General features: G+C 38.2%; 1 protein-coding gene across 3 annotated transcripts in view; it reads right to left on the reverse strand.

The window, feature by feature from the left end:
• The window catches only part of epha3 (eph receptor A3), a 245,408-nt gene that overhangs the window by 147,232 nt on the left and 76,038 nt on the right, over positions 1 to 22,138 (reverse strand). The window lies entirely within an intron of this gene.

Below are 22,138 nucleotides of genomic sequence, written 5' to 3' on the forward strand. Positions count from 1 at the left end.
CATATGCCTAAGTTACACAGGGGTGCAGTGAGCTTAGATGTTCTTTTCCAAGAGGCTCTAGATTTACTGAATGAGTTCTTGATGTAGGCGAAGTGCTGACAAAGTGGCAATGTCACTGGGCTAGCAATCCAGACCCTGGTGTTCTGGGACATGGATTTAAATTTCACTATGGCAGTTAATAAAATTTGAATTCAATAAAATCTGAAATTAAAAGCTAATTGTTGCAAAACACATCTAGTTTACGAATGCTCTTTGGAGAAGAGAGTCTGCACACTGGTCTGGCCCACTTGTGACTCCACAAACACAGCAATGTGGTTGACTCTGAGCTGCTTTTTGGGCAACAAATACTGGTCTAGCTAGAGACACCCACATCTTCTGAATTAAATTTTTAAAAATGTGGTGCTGATTCTTTGTAAATCCAACCAACAGATTCTGGCTGGTGGGGAAATTATGTCTTGTACAATTATAGTAGACAAATAACTAAGAAAGGTCTTGGAGTGCAAATGATAGTGTCCTTGCCTCTGAGCCACAAAACTGCTTTCGGATCACATTCCAGGACCTAATGACCCAAGATGGTACAAACATAACATGGCCAAATAGATCGAGCATCAACTTGCAAATCCTTCCAATATATGCTGCTGACAGGTGACAAAGGTAGACAAGATTCCTGGTCAGCCATGCTCCAGGCTACAGGATGTGACTAAATATTACCATAGCACTTCAGATTCATTGGGGTTGAGGGAATGCAGGGTCAGTGGGTACTGTTTGGCTCAGTTGGATGGACAACAGTATAGGTCAGAAATCAACAGCGCAAGAGTCCTATCCCTGTTCTACCTGGAGTCGGTTTGGGAATATCTTTTTTTTCTCTAGCCATGACAGAAGTCATGACCTTGTAGGTCTTCAGGCAGAGAACTGATGATGAAGAAGATGAAAATACTAGGGCACATAAGCATGGCCAATGTGCTTCCAGGACAACTTCTTATTTACATTAGCCAGGTTGGAAAGTTGTCTTCCACTGTTTCTCAGTAACTAGACTTGGGTTTTTCCCTGTCCCAAGAGATTATATTATTATCAGAGGGTAAGGTTTCTCTAATTATAACTTTTTTGAAGATCATGACTGTGTGAGGTAGTTTAATGAACGAGACTTTTTTTATACCTGTTATGTTCAAATGTCTATAAGCTATACATGATGTATTTCTAGGGTACAGCAAACAGCAGCAGAAAGTGCCTGCCTAATAGAACAGGTTCTGCATTGAAATAGTTAACCTTGAGAGAGAACACTCTGCATATAGTATCTGAATGGTGAAGGTTCAGTAACACTGGATGTAGACAATAAAGACCAGCTGGACAACATTATCCAAACTCAAGAGCAAAGAAAAATCATTCCTTCTGTTTGCAAAACGCTTCCTTTGTTTAATTACACAGCAATACCCACCATATTTGGAAAGTAATTAGACATGAAGGCCAGTGAAACATTTGAGAGATGAGATGCAAATAAAAATATTTTAATTTCAGGTTTTTTTTTTCAATCAAGTCTCCACTTGCTCAGCAGTTTACAAAGAGGATAAATGTTGGGACATGTCCAATGTTGTTTCCTCAGGAATTTGAATGTATCAGAGTGGCCTGTAGCACTTAAATCTACATAATTTTCAGCGCAACATTATATTCATTAGCAGTTGGTGGATATTCTAAATTATGTTTTTAAGCATTTGCATGTATATAACAACTTATCATCCCTCCCAGAAATTTCTCACATTACTTCAATTAAATTGAACAATTATTGTTTTGTAGGCCACTTGTCCTAAAAGAAATCACATATATGGTAATTAAGACTTTAATTTAGTATCAGAAAGACAGTACCTTCAACTATGTAGCAACAAAACATCATCTTGGATAATATATCAAAGACTGGCTGTAGATTTTGAACCAATAACCTTTAGACCTTGACATGTGTGTGATACCAATTGAAACAAGTTGACACTCTGAAGTAACACTGCAATTAAAATTAAAATCTGAGCATTGCTAACGTGAAGCATCAAAGCAAACTGAAGAGAGCATTAGTGTAATATCTACTCTTATGTTAAACCCTAGTCTAGAATAGTATTGTAGTGACTGTAGCAAGGACAGTCAGTTGGACCTCATAGAATGAGAGTTCCACAGTCCTGATGAAAGGCTTTTGCCCGAAACGTCAATTTTCCTGCTCCTCAGATACTGCCTGACTGGCTGTGCTTTTCCAGCACCACTCTAATCTAGACTGATGCTTTTTTAAGAATGCCTTCACTCATGGTATCCCAATTGCATTCAACCAATTGTGTATGCACGTTAGTTTTTACACATATAAGAGAAGCAAATTCACATTTTTCACCTGTATCAAGAGTGTTTCAGATTTAGTGTGAATGAAAGTGTGGCCGTGGGTGTGTGAAAGATGCAATGTTATGAGATAGTCCTACTCAAACTCGACAGTTGGTATGTATGCAAATATTTAACACCAGATGCTATCTTCATTTCATTGAAATGCACGGAAATGTGATAAAATATACAAAAGGAGAAATATATTTACTGGTTGATTGTTCATTATTTTTTTCTTTAATCAGCATCTTCAATCTATAAAGGTTAATATCAACAACGTGTCATATCACAAATCAGGGAAGTTCATTGCAGGAAAAAGTTTCATTTACATTGCTGTTAATGCATTATAACAAACAAATGTTACCAAGATTTATTTCAAAGGAAACATAGTCTGATATTGTACTGTTCTATACTGATCAAGATTTTTAATTAGATCTGTTGCCTGTGCAAAGTAGGTAAACTGAACAAGGTTAGCAGAAGAAGCATTACAATTTAAGGTGAAGGGTGAAAGGTATAGGGGAGATGGCAGGGGTGGGTTCTTTACCCAAAGAGTGGTGGGGGTATGGAATGCGCTGCCTGTGGGAGTGTTAGAGTCAGAATCTTTGGTGACCTTTAAGCGGCAATTGGATAGGTACATGGATGGGTGCTTAAGCTAGGACAAATGTTCGGCACAACATCGTGGGCCGAAGGGCCTGTTCTGCGCTGTATTGTTCTATGTTCTATGTTCTAATTGGCTCCAATTTCCTTTGGCTAGGATACAGAATGATCTATCCTCAGTAAATATGGTGACCCTTGCTGACTTAGTTGTATTTGTTGAATATTTGATGATAATCAGAAATGGACTTATAACATTGTTTGGGATAAAAATGGAATCTGTGCATATGTGCTTACTGGATTGTTATAGTTGTGATACCTCTTGCAGCAAATATTAATATAATCACAGTATTGCTTTCTTGGGAAAACATAACATTGACTTAGAATTGGACCTGGGTTTGAGTGTTGATCTGTAAGAGAAAAAGCACATTGATAGAGATACACAGACATGTAGAAAGCTGTGAAAGCTACAAAACACAAATGAAAGAAAAAGTGAAAAAGAACAAAAATAAAACAGGCAATGACTAAAACATTGACTAATAAACAATGGTTCAAATTAGACATAGTACTGGTCAAAATGAAAAGGTGATAAGAAGCAAAATTGGTTGGTTTTTTTTCCCTTGTATGATGATAACATTATAAAATTTAAAATTTCACCTAATAAGCCAGAACAGCTGTGTGTAGATGCAATCTTATTACTCTTCAGAAGTTGTACTCCACCTTAAATGTTAAACAGTAAAAAATAAACAGAATCTTTGAAAACTTCAAAGGCGTGTTTTGAATTGCAAGTGAACATAACTTATGAACAGTATATGTTCAACGTTAGTGCACAAAGTACAGAACAGTCCAGTAATCAATCTGTGATGACATAAATGAAGCTCATAGAATTCTACAAATTAAAGGACAATCTAATCAAAGATGGGATAGCATTACAAAAAGAGATCCTGCACTGAGAGCACATCTACTGAGGAAGAAGTATACTTTCAGGAAAGCAATCAACATTTGCATACACAATGAGGTTATATATCAGCTGGACAGTATATTCATAACAGGGAGACCAGACTTTGCATTTGCCGATAGATTCTGTAAGCCAAAATGGCAGAGCAATCAAAGCTGTGAAAAGCAAGAGGTATGCTCCAAGCATGAGCAATTAAATGAAGGTTCTTGTAATAAGCAATAAGCTGAGTAAGATAGAGAGTTACTGATGAAACATGGTACTTGAGACAGACCATGGTGGAAGTTGGTAGTAGTCCTCTTCACTCTCACTGGAAGTAATTATCTTGTCTCCATAGACTATTATTCTGACTACTGTGACGTGGAGTAATTGATTTTAAAGCCTGCTGGTGAGCTTGTTAAATGCCTAAAGACATCTCGGACATTGTGAAGAGTGACAATAGTTAATAACGAGTGAAGAATTTAATAACTTCAAGAAGGATTGAGAAATTCAATACTACATATCACCTCTACAGTCTTCCCATTCAAATGGAAAGGCTGAGACACAAGTGAAAATTGTCAAATGAATTGTCAGGCAGTGATTAGGGGGTCCCATAGAAATCAGTGCTTGGACCCCAGCTATTCACAATATATATTAATGATTTAGATAGGACAGTAAAGTGTAATATCTCTAAATTTGAAGACAACACAAAATCAGAGTGGAAAAATAAATTGTGAGGAGGATGCAAAGATGTGTCAGTGTGTTTTAGACAAGTTGAGTGACTGGGAAAATGCATGGCAAATAAAGCCTAGTATAGATAAACATGAGGTTATCCACTTTGGTAGCAAAAACAGGAAGGAAGGTGGATTATTATACTGGGGAATGGGTAGTGCAATATGACCCGGGTGTTTGCTTACACCAGTTGTTGAAAGTAAACATGCAGGTGCAGCAGATAGTGAAGAAGGCAAATTATATGTTCACTTTTGGAGCATAAGGATTTGAGGACAGGAGCATGAATATCTTGCTGAAATCGTACAGGGTCTTGGTAAAGCCAGATCTCATGTGCAGTTTTTGTCTCATCTGAGGAAAAATATTCTCTACATATATTTTTACTAACATCACACACCACACATCACAGTATGTATTTAGTATGCTTTGTGTGTGGATTAAAAGGTTACTTGTACTTTTAATCTCATAATAGCTGCAGTGCGTGTGCATAAAGAACTATCATGATGACTTCAAATCACACAGAACTGGGACTCATGTAGGCAGGGTTCCAGAGATGCTTTCTCTAACTATCACATGTTTATACTTAATAAGATTGCCAGTATTAATCTACAAGGGTATGGAATATCTTCTCTCAACAATCCTAACATGATCACACCACATAATGTCTCAAGGTGCTTCATGGAAGTGAACAGTTGATATTGAACAGAGGGTTAGTATGCAGGTACAGCAAGTAATCAGAAAAGCTAATAGAACATTATGTTTTATTGTGAGGGGAATTGAATGCAAGAGTAGGGAGATTACACTTCAGTTAAAAAAGGGCATTGATGAGATTGCATCTGGAATACTGTGTACAGTATTGGTCACAGTACTTTCAGAAGGGTGTTAATGTGTAGGAAGCAGTTCAGAGAAGGTTTTCTACACTAATATCTGGAATGAGTACATTGGCCTTTAAGGAAAGGCTAGACATGGTAGGCGTGCAGCCGCTGGAGTTTAGAAAAGTATGAGGTGATTTGTTGAAACATAAAATCGTGAGGACACTGGACCAGGTGGATGGTAAAAGCATGTTTCCTATTGTGAGAGAATGTGGAAATCGAAGTAATGGATAAAAAATAAGGGGGATTCATTTAAACTCTCTCAGCAGGATGAGAGACTTTGGTATTCTCTTCTGAGAAGGTAGTGATTGCAGGATCTTTAAATATTCTTGATTACCAATGAGATAACAGATTATTGGGACTATGGAGGAAGATGGATTTGATGTGTAAATCAGATTCCACCACGACCTTAATAAATGGTGGAGCTGGCTGACTGACCTGCTTATTTTTTACTCAAATGTTCATTTTGAGACAGGTAAATAAAAGCTCGGTTGAAGACTTTTGTTTAAAGGAGCATCTTTAAAGTTCAGCAGTTTAAGAAAAAGAATTTAAAAAACTGAGGTTTTAGGTGACTGAAGGTGAACAAAGCCAGGGTGCAGAAAGAAACCAGTGTTGAGAAAAACACCGGTTTTCCATGGTGCTGGAGATGGAGAGCAACAAAGTCAGTGGGGGATTTAAACACAACTTGACAATTTCAAAATCAAGATATTTATTAAGACTTAAAAGTGCTATTACATAAAAATTATCCTTGTCACACTCAAGGAGTGAGCTGAAATAAAAATTACTTTCAGGTTTTCGATGTTGGTCATTGTGTAAAGCTGGCTCTACACAGGGTTCATTTTCCAACTTGATGCTCCCAGCAATACATCATTGAAAGCTCAGAAGTGCACAACTTGCAACCATTATTTTCCGGTAAGTCAGGCCCAAATGTCTGATTTGCTGTTCTAGGTGACGTCCCTCACCAGGAGTGCAAATTTGGAAAATCGCACTTCAGTCTCTGTCAGCGTACAGAAATAAGATTGAATAATAGGAACGACCCCAGGAGCCTGCTCCCGGCTGACAGAATCTAACTTTAAAAAGACATATGTAAGTTACGCCTATGTGCTAGGCTTAGGAAAATCATTCATAGTTGATACAGGACTAATGACCTAGAACTAGCTGTTAGTAGGTTTACTCGGTACTCCCATATCATATTACACTGACAAGCTAAAAAACAGAATGCCATTATTGCTGTTATTGTTGCTGCTCTTTCAGTCCAACACTGGGATCCTAAACTGCATCAAACTGAATTCCAGATCTACCCACATCTTCCCACAACATGGAATACATTTTTTTTATTACCTTCAAGTGGAATTAGAGTAAATCAGATTTATTTTATTCTTGTATTTTAGCGAGTCTTGTTTGACACATCAAAACTACAGAATTTTAAAGAACCTTGTAATCTTAAGATTTTCTCATTGATATTTTGGTCCTCTTTCAAATAAACTGTTTTTTTTAACTTGTCCTCCAGTCATGCCCTTTATTGCATAACTTTAAGCCTTTTCAGGGCAATGACAAGATTCAGACTGAGCATTGGTCAGCTCATCAAGCTCACACCCAATTAATTTAGCAGAAAGATCAGGCGGTTGGACACCATCTTCAGCAGCCTCCCTGTAATGATTTGCACTGGTAAAATGTACTGCTTCGGTGCACATGTCTGACTTCTTGCCTTTAAGCTGTCACAAAATGCTTCATTCCACACTAAAACCATTAGGTTCAGGGCCTAGGCAACTGTTGGCTCTTAACTGTTATCAACTGCTGTCAATACATGCTCCTTCCCTCGGAAATTCTGTTCCAGAAGAGTGATGAAACTAACAAGTACAAGGTTTTAAACAGTGTTTCTGTCCTTAAACTGCAAAAGCAGATACGTTAAAAAATCTAAGTTTCTGTTCCATTTTATACAAACATCAGTCTCAGTTGTAAAATTTGCTTCTGCTCTAAGTGCTGCATAAAACTACAAGCATTATCCTGCCTATTATAATCAAGAGACATTATTATTTCATACAATATAGGTTTATCTGTCAGGGAAGGTGCATACAACAGATTAGGTATGATCACTTACAGTATATGATGTTTTTGAAATATTTAAAATATTGCAAAAGCTGATGTAGTTTCTGAATTTTTTCTCACTCACAGATATGGATGTACCTGCCTAAACTAGCATGTAACCCCTATCCCTGACTATTCCCAGGAAGCTGGTGCTTGAACTACAGCATTTCATAGGTATTAGGCACACACACAAGGGTATTTTTAAAATTGCAAAACAATTTTAGGACATTTGTCAAGAATTTGCTGTTAGGTTGAATTAGATGCCAGAAGTAGGTTTGTTTATAATTTATATCCAGTATAGGTTGATTTTGGTATCTTTTATTTAAGGCATAGTGTCCCTATGACAGAACACTTTGCAAGGCAGTCTCACAAGGTAATAGACCATAAATGGCATGATGACCCTGACCATGATCACTAAATTATAGTACTTATATACATGACCTTTACACCCACTCTCTCACCAACGCAACCTGATGTGGAGGTGCCAGTTTTGAACTGGGGTGGACAAGGTCAGAAGTCACACAGCACCAGTTTAGAGCCGAACAGGTTTATTTGAAATCACAAACTTCCTGAGTGCTGTCGCTTTACCTGACTCATCTCATCCTCTTGGAAAACTCCAGTAATCTCATGGGTCTCCAACTGTCTTTCCTACCTGACCACAAAGCAGAGGAAATCTTCGCAGATTGTTCATGCTGACCATAGTAATACAAAATAAAATGTAACATATTTCGAACTGGAATAAAATTAAGAATAATGACTTTGATAAAGCATATTTTTTTCAATCTCACATGTGGTCTTAGAAATCTACATCGGATCAATCTCGTGTTACATTCAACAAACTTCCAATTTTCCCTCCTAAGGGAGTCCTGTTGCCTCATTCTGGCCATTGTCTCCATGACTACTTTTGATTATTTTTCATTGATGAACACAGACAATAGTCTTTTGAACACAACTGGTATCACAATCAAAAGAATTCTGTCTCAGCCTTTCAGCAGAAGATATTGGATAGTAGTTAGTAGAGCCAACATTGACTGTTTGATCAGTGGTGTTGAGATCAGTGATAGAAATCCCATTACTTTCTAACTACCTCCAACTTCCTTAGCACAAACCTGACTCTATGGTCTGCATGAACAAATACTGGCTCTGTAAAACCTTTTCTGACAAAATGATGCCAAGATCTGTAGAACAGTATAAACCAACTTTGAAAGATTAATTCTACTACAATGTCAGTATACTATCTATCACCATCATTCACCATCCAACTTTTGCCAAGCTGACAATATACTGTACAGCCTTTCTGCATTTGAGCATACAGAAGAGATTGTTAGACCTTACAGAGATGCAACTCATTCCTCATAGACACACCTACTATGTGTGTAAAGCTAGGAAATACAATACAAAAGCCTTTTAAATTTCCTTCTAACCAACAGTAATGTTTGAAAATGACGAAAGATGAGAAATGCATGTTTTGAAAGCTAAAGATATTTTATCCCCCAAAAAGGATTTTTTCTCACATTTTCAAAGACTTGATTTCAACTATATCTTTCAATTAAGGCACATTTTTTCCTGTCATAATACTTGGAGGCTGGTTCTTCAGTATGTGTAGAATGTTTTATTCATTGCTATATTTTAATTAATTGTGTAATCACCCAATTTCTCCTGATAATGCTGACTCTCACTGGCCAGTGACTTCATGAGTGCCTCCTTTATACCAGCTCATTCGCATGGCCATTTGTCAAGTGTAAGCCTCCATGATGTAGTCAGTTTTCCCGCCTCTATATTGGTCAGCCATAATACCTAATTAAAATGAAGTGTATGGAAGGAAAACGCCAGTGGGGACAGAAGTGGAAAAGCCATTTTAGTGTCAAAAGCCTGTACAAGAAAGGGAGATTCAGCTGCAAATTGTGGTCCGGAGCACATACCTTGGGTAAATTAGTTTTCTTTCTTTCTCCAGCCCTCCTGTACTCTGGCTGATTGTCGGCATATCACATCAGGATGAAAAGCTTTTGCCCAAAACGTTGATACTCCTGCTCCTCAGATGCTGCCTGACCTGCTGTGCTTTTCCAGCACCACTCTAATCTTGACTCTAATCTCTAGCATCTGCAGTACCCACCTTCACCACATTAAATCTTTCCTCATCCCAATGTTTCCATCTGTGCTGTTACTGGTGGATTTCATGTTTATGGTCTCCTGGCACAACCACAACACTCTCTGACTGAGAGCACAACTACCAGCCTGCTGCTGAGCATCGGTTAACTGCATTTCTATGCCAATCCCTCCAAAGTGTATGATAGTGATGAATCTCCAAGCAAGTTTTCCCCCTCAAGAGCACCAACAGGTCTTTCACTTTACGTCTGCTGCACATGGCTTTCTCAAGAAATATTGCCAAGGCAAAATGTAGCCCTGCCCGTTGCTATATGTTCTACAACCAAGTGTATATTCTAACGTGTTGCTTTGGAATCTCAAACCTCTTGGCTTTCTGTTATTTCATCATGCACAAACAGATGTTGAAATAGGATTTGACTTTCCCGTTTTGTTCAATCCTTGAATAGTGGCTTGTATTCTGTTGACATGCTTTGATAATCATAAGCAAATTCCAAAAAGTACATTGATCAAAAGCAATTCAAAATGAAGAAACACAGTGGACACCTAATACTTAGTTATCTCATCTCAGGATCAGAATTACATGTACCTATCCTTAAAACGTTGTAAATTACAAGGATTCTAATTTTGAATTACAAGGACGCTAGTTTTAAAAGTTGCAAATGGATCCAATTGTTTTGCTGTGTTGCGCTCAGAGTAAAACTGGACAATCGATATTCAAGTCTGATCATCTGATTGTTATACACAAGACCCTTCATTGGCTAACGATGTTTCTTTTCTTTAAAAGGGACAAATACTAATCATAATGGCTTCTGTAATTACCTGACCACAGACTGAGGCAAGTCTAGGGAATCCATATGCAATAAACAAGATGCACTGCATTGATGTCATTGGAAGTTTGAAACCAGGATAGAGAGTGTAGTGCTGGAAAAGCACAGCAGGTCAGGTAGCATCCGAGGAGCAGGAGAATTGATACTGACCTGCTGTGCTTTTCCAGCACCACACTCTCGACTCTGAGCTCCAGCATCTGCAGTCCTCACTTTCTCCTAGAAGTTTGAAACTAACTAAGTTAGTCAGCATCAAGAAATGTGCATCTCTTCTTTAACTTACACTTGCACGCTAAATTCACATATTGGAAGTTAAATGTTATCTGTGGAATACTCGGTTTGAAAGGACAATGGACCAGACTCAGGAGTATACTAACAGACTTCTATCTAAAGCTGCTTTGACCAGCAAATTAGAGAGAAAAAGAAATACAAATTTTCAAAAACAAAAGTTAGAAGTTGCTCTCTCTCTTGGCTTCGCACAATCTCGAAATCAGTGCCCAGTCTAAAAACAACTTGGAATAATATTCAACCAGCCATCAGGATCCACAAACTTTGCCATTGCTGCAGAATAAGAATCAACAATTAAACAATTAGATTTTAGTCTCAGATTTTAAATCGAACATCTGAAAGTCCAAGGACTTTTTCGTCAAAAAAAATCAAAATCTGCAATCCCTTATCTTTCTACCTGTGTCAGGCATTATCTTCTTTTCAACTCATGACCTGTGTTTGTGTATTTTATGTTAAATTTTCAACACTTTTTCAGAGTTAGTAGGTAATAAAATTCCTCTTTCTCATGCCCAACAAAATATTGTAATTTGACTCCTTCATCTAGATCTAATTAAGTGTGTTTGACAGCTCTGTGCTAGAAAATGTTAGAAATTGTTGTTACAGATCGAGGTGATTAAAAGAGTCTCACCTGGTCTTAACAGTGATTAGAAATGTGTACTTATATCAATAATTAGAATACTCAATGATACAAAGGATCTCAACTTCATGCTAGTAATGGAATTCCAAAGTACAAATTGCAAAAAAAAATTAGTTATAATTTATTGAATGAGTGCTCAAGTCACAGTGTGATAAATTAATCAATACTGTTGTTGAAACACACTTAGATTCTTTGAACACAATGTAATGGTCTTGAAATATTGGTGGAAGACAGTGGTTTATAAATACTTAACACATGAAAATTCTTCTGTTCACTATCTTAACTGTTATACTTTAGTTTAAGCAGATTTATATCTATGTTAAAATAGCAAAGAAATTTGCTAAAGGTTTATACACTATTATTATGAATTGATAATATTTTATCCTGTGTTGTCTATCTCCAGCAAGGACTTCTCTATTCCTTTGCAATAGCAACGCAACTCTCAAAATGTCTATAACCTGATTTGACTACATATGGACACTTTGAGAATTATCAGACCCAATAGGATAATACTCCCAACTTCGGCCAATTACGATAGAAACATCAGTTGTCAATGGTATATTGTTTCAATTTGCAGGAAATTACAACAGATAGTAACACAAGATGGCAATGTGGCCTTGTTGAACTCTTCAATACTCAGTAGTTTTACTATTGATCCAGTGTCAAATTTGCAAAACATTCCCCACACCCAACACTCAGATGTAGACAGGCTGTCTATCCTCAGAGTCTTCCCTCGATACCAGTCTTGGCCTCTGACTGTGTTTCTAGCCAAACATTTGTCCAGCTCCTTCAAAATATTGAATCAATGGACAAAAGGGGTTAAAAAAAATTAACAATTTCCTCCCTGCTGTGATGAAGAGGCAAGCTAATATCCTGCTCAGGGTACATGTTATTGCATTCTCAGGCTAACTTCACAATCTGGGAGATAACACTTGCTTCAAGCTTTCCCAAGTATTCAGCTGTTGTATTGTGCTATGTTCTCCCAAAGGCATTATGAACAGCACAACGTTTTGTTTATGACATCTGACCCATGAATTAACACAGGTAAGCCTTAATTAACAGTTCACTCACCCTCAATAAACACTCAAAAGTTGAAGTCCAAGTAACAGGATAACGAACAGTTAAGTGTCTGGCAATCGCTGATTGTTGATATTAAAATTAAAAAATTAAATTCTGAATTATTAATAGGGTGGAATAAAGGCAGCAAAGAAAGTCAAATTTTAAGGACAAAATTACCAGTTTGATCTGTCAGCAGATAATACATTTCTTTCCTCCCGAAATAAAGCACACTGCTTTGATTGACAACAGTGTAAATCATAAATTTTGAAATGGACTGCTGGACATGATTCAAGAGTGTGTTGCTGGAAAAGCACAGCAGGTCAGGCAGCATCCGAGGAGCAGGAGAATTGACATATTGGGCTGGAGCCCTTCTTCATCCTTTCCTGATGAAGGGCTCCGGCCTGAAACATCGATTCTCCTGCTCCTCGGATGCTTCCAGCAACACACTCTCGACTCCGATCTCCAGCATCTCCCCAGTCCTCACTTTCCCCTTGCTGGAAATGATTCTCCTCTTTATTTTGAGCAGGAGGGAAATCAGGGGAGAGTGCTTACCCCAAATTTGCGACTTGCACCAGGTCTGGATGAGGATTCCTGTTGGCAACAGAGATTCAAAACTATTAACGTCACCAAGGTGCCTTAAAGTTAGCCCTATAATCCATCCCAGAAAAAATCTGCTGGGTTTTCAGGCCTCATGCCCACTGGAAATAAGGTGTTAGTGGCCCATAAATAGTGTTGATGACTTCCTGTGGTTGTTTTAACATTCTCTCCAGACCTGCCACTGGGTTGACCAAAAGGCCCCCACATCAGGCAATGCCTTGTTTAGAATCTTAATGGGATGGCTGCAGACATAAGAGCTCAATTTCCATTTTTTAACTGATTTGAGTCGAACCAGCACTGTACACACATTGTCCAGTTTCTGCAAGCTGCTCAATGTAAGAGTCGTCCTTCATGAAATACCTGTTTATTTTTGTAGGACCTGGGGGAGTAAAAACCTCTCCCTCAGGCTGCTGAAAACCAATGTGACCTTCTGCTGCTTCGGCTCCCTGACACTTCCCTTTGTGTTTGAGCTCCCCCAGTGCTCTCTACAAATCTCTCCTCCTTCCTGCTATTGGTTTCCTTTCAATGGTAGTTTAGAGGCTTCTTTGCTCTGCCTTTAGTACTCAGTCCTTTGATAACCATAGCCTGCAAGCCCAATATTATAGAGCCGTAGCCATCAAAATGAATTGAAATTGACTGTAGATGGAACATTCTCACCCAAAAGCCTCTCGGATGGAAAATTGCGTTTATACTCATAGAATCCCTACAGTGCCATTAGGCCCATCGAGTCCACATCAACCCTATGAAAAGCTTTCCACCAGACGCGACCCCCTACCCTATTCCTGTAACTCTGCATTTACCATGGCTAATCCAATTTGCCTGTACATCCTCTAAGTGGTCAAATTAGCATGCAAATCCACCTAAGCTGCACATTTTTGGATTGTGGGAGGAAACTCGAGCACCCAGAGGAAACCCACACAGACATGGGGGGGGGGGGGAACATGCAAACTCCACACAGATAGTCGCCTGAGGCTGGAATCAAACCTGGGTCCCTGGTGCTGTGAGGCAGCAGTGCTGAGCACTGAGCCAACCGTGCCGCACAGAGATCCCAGAATATTGATAAGGGACAGTGAGAGTGACTGATTTCCATCCATCAGCCCCTTACTCCGATCCAAACCTTCTCAGAGCTTTGATGGGTTGGCGTATAGCTTATGCTGATGTGAATTGAAGTATTTCAACCTCCAAATACCACCATGAGCAGTTAGCTCAGCACAGGTTTGATAAGTGAGGCTGCAAGGCTCAGCACCACAGTGTCCACTCAGGGGCAAAAGAAGGAATTCATAGTTGGAGCCAGTGGAACTGGGTGAGGTCCTGAACGAGTACTTTACATCAGCATTCACCAAGGAGAAGGACATGGTTTCTGGCAAGTTTAGGGAGGGCTACATTGATATTCTGCAGCATTTTGACAGAGAGAAACAGGATGCGTTGAGTGCCTTGAAAAATATTAAGATAGGTAAGTCCCCAGAGCCTGATTGGATCTATCCCAGGAAATTAAGAGAGACAAAGACTGTTGAGATCTTTGTATTCTCTTTATTCACTGCTGAAGTTCCAGAAGACGAGAGAACAACCAACATTTTGTCCTTCTTAAAGAAAAAAGGAACAAGGGATAGTCTAGGAAATTATAGCTGGTGAGCCATCCAGCAGTGGTAGGAAAACTACTGGAGAAAATTCTTAGGTTCAGGATTTATTCACATTTGGACTTATTATGGTTAGTCAGCATGGCTTAGTGCAGGGGAGGTCTTGTTGAATAAATTTGATTGAGTTCTTTGAGAAAGTGAAGTAGATGATTGATGAAGCTCGGGCAGTGGGATGTCTTCTGCATAGATTTTACTAAAGCATTTGACAAGGTCCCTCATGGTAGGTTGATCGAGAAGACAAAGTCATATGGGATATGGTAGCTTGCTAAGTCGGATACAAAATTGGCTTGGTCATAGAAGAGATGGTAGTTGTGGAGGGTTTTTTTTTGACTGGAGGTCTATGACTAGTGATGTTCTGCACAGATCAGCGCTGGGACCCCTGTTGATTGTAATTTATACAAATGATTGACACGAAAATGTAGGTGGCCTGATTAGTAAGTTTGCAGATGACATGAAAATTGGTGGAGTTGTGGATTATCAGGAAGGTTGTCAAAGGATACAACAGGATATAGATCAATTATAAAGTTGGGTGACGGAATAGCAGATGGAGTTTAATCTGGACAGATGTGAGATGATGCACTTTAGAGGTCAAATGCAAGATAAAAGTTTACAGTAAATGGCAGGACCCTGAGGAGCATTGATGTACAGAGAGATCTTGCAGTCCAAAACTTTAGCTCCCTAAATGTGGCAACACAATTAGATAAGATGATAAAGAAGGCATACAGCATGCTTACCTTCAATGGTTGAGGCAATGAATGCAAACTTTGGCAAGTCATGTTGCAGCTGTATAAGCCTTCAGTTAGGCTACGTTTGCAGGATTGTGCGCAGTGCTGGTAGCCACACTATAAGAAGAATGTGGAGGCTTTGGAGAGTGTGTAAAAGAGGTACCTGGATGCTGTTGAGATTAGCTGTAAGGAGAAGTTGGACAAATTTGGATTGTTACTGCTAGAGTATTGGAGGTCAAGGGGCAACCTGATGGAAATATATAAAATTATGAGAGGCATGGATAGAGTGGATAATCGGAGTCTGTATCCCAATGGTGGAAATGTTAGATTCCAAATAGCAAAGGTTTAATGTGAGAGGGGAAAGTTTAAAGCAGATGTCTGAGGCAAGTTTTTTTTTACATCCGTGATGGTAAGTGCCTGAACTGTGCTACAAGAGGAGGTAGTAAAAGCAAATACAATAACAATGTTTAAAGGGATTTAGACAGACACATGAACAAACGGAGTGGAGGGATATGGACCATATGCAGGTGGATGGGATTAGTTTAGAATGACAAGACAGTCAGCGCAGACATGGTGGGCTGATGGACCTGTTCCTGTGCTATATTGTTCTATGTTCAATAATCTATGTTTACTCTTAACCAGTTCAACATCTACATCCTACAGAATAACTTAATGGGCATATTTACAATGTCTATAAACAATTTAGTTACAGTAAAGAATAGGAACATTTTAGATGTTCTTATTACAATGGAGCGTGACTAAATTCCAACTTAATTCACTATTAGTTTACAGAAGTAATTAACAACTCTCTACTCCAGCCTAGCTGCACATTTGTTGGAAGTGCACTTCCCACAGATATTTTCAGTAACATTCATGCCAAAGAAACAGGATCTCTCTCAGACAAACATGCACTGGATCAGTTACACTGCAGTTCTAACACAGCTTTTTGTTTAGCTAAGCAGCTGCTTTTGTTTTACAGATACTGGCCTGCCCTGTGATAACACAAGCCACTGTAAATATCTCGCAACTCTGGTTGCTTGTCTGTCCAGTGTCCTCTTCCTTTGGCGACTGGGTTTTCAGCTCTGGAAGCCCTTCTTTCAAACTCTAATATTCTCCAGCATTCTTTTCACCTTTGAGACTATCCCCTGAAGACATGCTACTTCAACAGAGTTTTCAGTTACACTTTGCAATATCTTCCTCCTTTACTCAGTGACGATTTGTCCGACTATATTCCTATAAAGTATCAGGCAATGTTAAACGTCCATTAAAGGTGAAAGTTATTGTTCTATATTAATGGTGAGTTATATTGCTTAAGTGCAAATTGAAGGCATGTTAATGCATTTTAAAGAATCACTGTGACAACCTTTTTTTATTAGAATCAAAGTGTTCCCTTGTCCTACTTTAAAGATTTATTTTTGGTGCTAAAAATCACTGTTCATTTTCAAGTATGGTTACATGTAGACACTCTTGTGACCAGATGAGGAAGGGTACCCACTTTCCCTCTCTTCATTTCACCACCAATATTTATTGTACTTAACACCCGATCTAAGCAAAAGTAATTTAAAAAGCTTCCACTGTCATATACATACACATAAAGTGGGCTGACAGGCAAATTGACTTTGAATACGCAATAAAAGTCAATGGTGCACAGATTTTTTAATAACCTATTTTTCTAATCAACCTGTTATTATACAGCACTGGAACAGGTGGGACTTGAACCTGGGCCTCGTGGTCAGAGGTAGTGACACTCTACAGCACAAGAGGGCCTACACAGATCTTTTAGATTGGTAACTCGGATTGTTTTAGGCTGGACACAATTGTCTCTGAATTTAGCAATGAATCAGTGAACCGATGTTGAAAGACAATTTACCTTGCCATCTGGAGATGGTCTGCTGCTGGATTAAAACAGTGCCTCTCATGAGTGCATGGACCAAAAACAGGGGGAAAAGAGAGTCAGAGAGAGAGGGAGATTCTGTTCTGTGGCCATGAGAAATCACCTTCTTAATCTCAAATGAAGGTTGGTTGCATCACCATACAATCTTCCTGATGAAAGGCTTTTGCCCGTAATGTCGATTTTCCTGCTCCTCGGACACTGCCTGACCTGCTGTGCTTTCCCAGCACCACTTTAATCTTGACCATACAATCTTGTCTCACCAACTAACCAATGGTCCGAATATGATTATTGCACATTGATTTCAATTCCATGATTTAAGCATGATTCAATTATGACTGAGCAAGTTCATTGTATCCCATTGTATAGAGTCAACTCAACTGTTCCCATCCAGTTGACTATGCAAATGATTGACTGGACATTTTACAAACAAGTCAGGAGATGGTTCATTCACACTCATCCCAGATGATTGCCTCTGATGGGGTTTTTCAGAACAGGCCAATTATATTTTCATGGCTTTGGAATTTGTGATGTACGGTGTTGCAAATGTTCAACTATCTTAGCAGCTGTTGCGTTGAGTGCTTTTTTAAAAAAAGGTTTCTTGTTCAGTCTTATTAAAACTGAAACAGTGTTATTAGCTCAATAAATGTGTGAAATTATGTTATAAAGGATAACTCTAATTATGTATGCTTTTTGCCCTCTATATGGTCAAGTACAATTGAAAATACCAGATGCATACACACAATCAATCTTGCAGCTCTTCACAGAACAGTCCCTACAACTTGCAAGTCTCCTTTATGTCTCCACAGTCAGTACTGGATTCAACACACAAAATATTATCTCATTAGAGAACTTTATTGTTTTAAAATGTATGTTGTATGTTCCCAAGACTGATGGATTGCATCAAACAGTATATTCCTTTGATTTCTTGCAATGATCAAGGCACTAACTTTTTTAATAAATAAGGAAATAACAGACATAAACACGGAGCAACAGAACAGTAAACCAAAGCTGAAATAAACCAAAGCATAAATTTTAAAAAAAGATTCTCAAGCATCAAGTTATTTCTTTTTACATATTTCATTTTTCATCTTTCATTTTATTGTTGTAAATATTATTTTAGCTGACTGGAGACTCCTGACACTACGTTATCTGAAGGCAGTCATTAAGCAGGGAATTATTTCTTTTGTGGAATTCTGGAAGTGGCATTTGCAAAAAAAAAAGTGCAGTCAGCACCAGTTGGTCCATGTTGCACATGTGTTGCTGTAGTTACATAGTCTACTATGGCCCAGCAAAATGCTTAGATTTAGTGAAAGCCTTTCTATTGATTGGTTCATCTTCACTTATTGATTGAGTCTCTAACCTATTGGCATTGTCAGGAAGTTGGTGTCAAATTTCTCTTTTTTGTGCAGTGAGACACTGTCAACAAGCCTCTATCCCACTTGCAGTTGAGGCCCAGGAGGCCTTCAACCAAGCTAGTGACCCTTCCCCTGAGCCAAGTTCCATTTGTCAGTTGTGCACATTGCAGCCGCCACATATTCTGGGGATCAGCTGGCTTGAAGTGTGAACAGAATAGCCTATTAGCATAACTATAGCTCAGCCCTGTCCACTTGATTACAAATTCATTCAAATTAATTAATTTTTAATTTTGCGCTATCTCAACAGTTATAAATCAAGTTAGCTGATCGCTTAAATGTTTGGGGAGATATTAAATGTCTGAGGCGGAAAATGGCAGATCACAGGCTGTGCTTAAACAATCTGTCGCTCTGCTACTGAACAAAAGACAATTATTCCTCATAGACATTAACTCAACCTTATTTTGAAATATCACCTAAATTACTTCTATTGCTTCTGACAAATGCTGCTAAATGCAAAGAAAGGCTTTGATTTACATCAAATGGCTTTCTGCATGCAGAATTAAGCACTAACACTGTTAGTGACAGAAAGCCTTGACTTCTTCTGGCTTATTGGCAAAGCAGCCAACTATGACACAATTTACATAAGCTCATCAGACTAGACAACTGTAGGAAGATTGAATGAGCTACTATTCAATAAATGCATTGAAACTGTTGGATAAAAATCAGAAACCAATTGAAATTTCCTTAGATAAAAGCCTGTTCCTTTCAGCTTTGAAATTCATAAGTAAGTTATAAAAAGTGCTGGAAACAGGGAAAGCCAGTGAGCTTTCACAATTTTCCTTCGTCTTAAGGTCCCTTTTCCAAAGTAGTAACTGTTTGAATCATTTCACAATTTACTTGAATAAGCTGTTTGCTGTGATTTTTGGTTCACCAATATGGACTTTGGTATTGCTGAAAATAGACACATTTTGTCAAAAGCTTTTGCCTTGCCTCATCAGGACCATTCACAAGAATACTCCATTCAAGGGGAAAACCAATATTTATACTGCATGAGAGTAGAGTGCTGATTGGTTGGCAAGTAAAATACAATTGTTAGAGGTCATGGAGAATGCATCTATTAAGTCTGATTGATAGTTAACATTCAGACTTTGTTTAAATTTTAAATCAGGCAGATCAACTTTGATTGGTCAGGTGATTGCCCTGAGAAATGAACCATGACTGATGAGGAGCTATGTAATTAAATCAAAAGAAATGCATTATGTATACATGCTCTTTATAGCTCCAAAGAACAGCATCCTGTTATTATATATGCCTTCCACACACAAATGTATCTCAGTGCAAGCACCACTGATGATTCTAAATTGATTGTCAGTGTAATTCCTTGCACACTCAGAATTATCCAGCAAATGCCAGACCTGCTGAGCTTTTACAGCAACTTCTATTTTTGTTCTTAATTATATTGGTTTCTTGATTGTGATGGCATTCCTGAAGCACCTTCGGGGTAAGTACATTGCCAAATATATTAATTAATTTCAATGAATACACTTATTTTAGGATTATCGAGCTATCTCTGATGACAAATATTGTTGAACATTTCAAGAATGTTGCAACATTTAAACTAAAAAGTATCGTTTTATTTCTTTTCAAGAGGAAGGAAAAACTATTAACTTGCATTGCTTTTTCCTTCATCTTACAGATTTTGTGCTCTTTTAAACATTCAAATAGTTGAAGGAAATGCCATTTAACAAAATTATTAACAATTGCCATTTTTGCCATTGATTTTTCCAATATTTTAAAATAACTTCAACAATGTCAGCTTGCTTTGTGAAGTGATTTTCACCTTCCACAGATTCTCAACACATTTTTCTTTCTCTTAAAATGTAAAATTTTTCATCTTTCTTCTCAGGGATTATTATCGATGTCATATATCCATCCTGGATTTAAAATTCAGACATTTCTCCTTCCAGCTCTAAGAACCACCAATGGAAGTATTATAAACTCTGGTGAGCACATACAGAACCTCTCGGACAGAGAAATCTGGTTGGCTCTGTCTAGGCACAGTCTTTTACATTCTGATGGACAGAGCTTCTCTCATCATGTCAGTTAACACTTACGAGTATTAGCTGACTTATACAAATATTAGTTGTACATCAAGAAGTTTTAGCAGAGGACTCATTCTAATTCCAATTTCTAAGTCAAATCCTGGAATGGCAGTGTCACATATAACCTTCTGGTCCAGACAGAGAAGTGCCACTGCTTGAACCTAGTTAACACCTTCAATCTACAGACTTACACTATTTGAGGAATATTTAGCCCCAGATTGGTCAGTTGCATTCTAATAATGTGTAACACATTCGAAATAAACACTCTCCCCATTATTACCTTTAAGAAGTGAACATGTTAACATCATTGCAATAAAGGTTTGCATGACCACATTGCACATGGTAATTTGTGCCTTCATATCACTGCAGGGGATTGAGTCTATAAAAGTCCACACAAGTTGGTAACAGGACTGGGGAGGCAAATGAGTCAATAATGAATGCTCAAATCCAGCTTAATGCACCCAATGTGCATTCTTTATGCCGCCTATGACAACCGAGTAAGTGATTCCCGGTCATAAAGTTTAATTACCATCGGCTTAAAGTAATTAAACACAGTAGGTTAATCAGGTTTCCAACCTCAGTAATACCATTCTGTTAAATGGGCACAGGTCCCAGTTCCAACATGGCCTATTCCAGCTTCACTGGATTTAACAGCTCACTCGTGAATCGAGTGTTTTATTCTAGTAATTAAATGCTGCACTTTGAGTGGATTAATACCTTCTCACTGGCCAAGCCAATAAAAAAAATTAATTCAAATACATGTGGAATCAGTTTCCTAGCATTTCTCTTACAAAAGAGATTAAAGCTAGAGCACAGCAAAAGACAAAAAAATAAGATTTAGTTTTCAAAGAATCTAAAATATAAAGATCTAAGGGTCTAATAGTGTAAACTTTTCTGCAGGATTATGACTCCAGGATTCCTTGCTAAGCTCTGAATTCATTCATCTCCACGCTTCCCACCCCCTGCATTTGGAACACATTCTAATAACAGGCTGCGGTAGAAACCAAGGAATCCTGTGGTTAGGGTATCAGATCGAGAAGCATATTCTAGGGAATGCCGGCATTTTTATAACACCAAATGAACATGACAAATCTCGCCTTTGTTACTAAAATAGCCTAACATCACTCATCTGTGCAAGAGGTAAGGCTGAGTACTGCAAAAGATGAAATTACATACTACACAGCACTGCACATACTTTAGAGTTTGACATTTTTTATATATTGCCTGCACTTTTAACAATAATTATCAGATAACCTGTCTGCTCATTCATTCCTGGTTAACTCTACACGACCCAGCTTTATGAATGTCACATAAAGGGGGCAGCAGTAATGATTAGCATGTTAAGGTG

The sequence above is a fragment of the Chiloscyllium plagiosum genome, unplaced genomic scaffold (assembly GCF_037043375.1).
Source record: "Chiloscyllium plagiosum isolate Xiang-an unplaced genomic scaffold, Cpla_swu_hap1 HiC_scaffold_12, whole genome shotgun sequence".
Classification (NCBI taxonomy): domain Eukaryota; kingdom Metazoa; phylum Chordata; class Chondrichthyes; order Orectolobiformes; family Hemiscylliidae; genus Chiloscyllium; species Chiloscyllium plagiosum.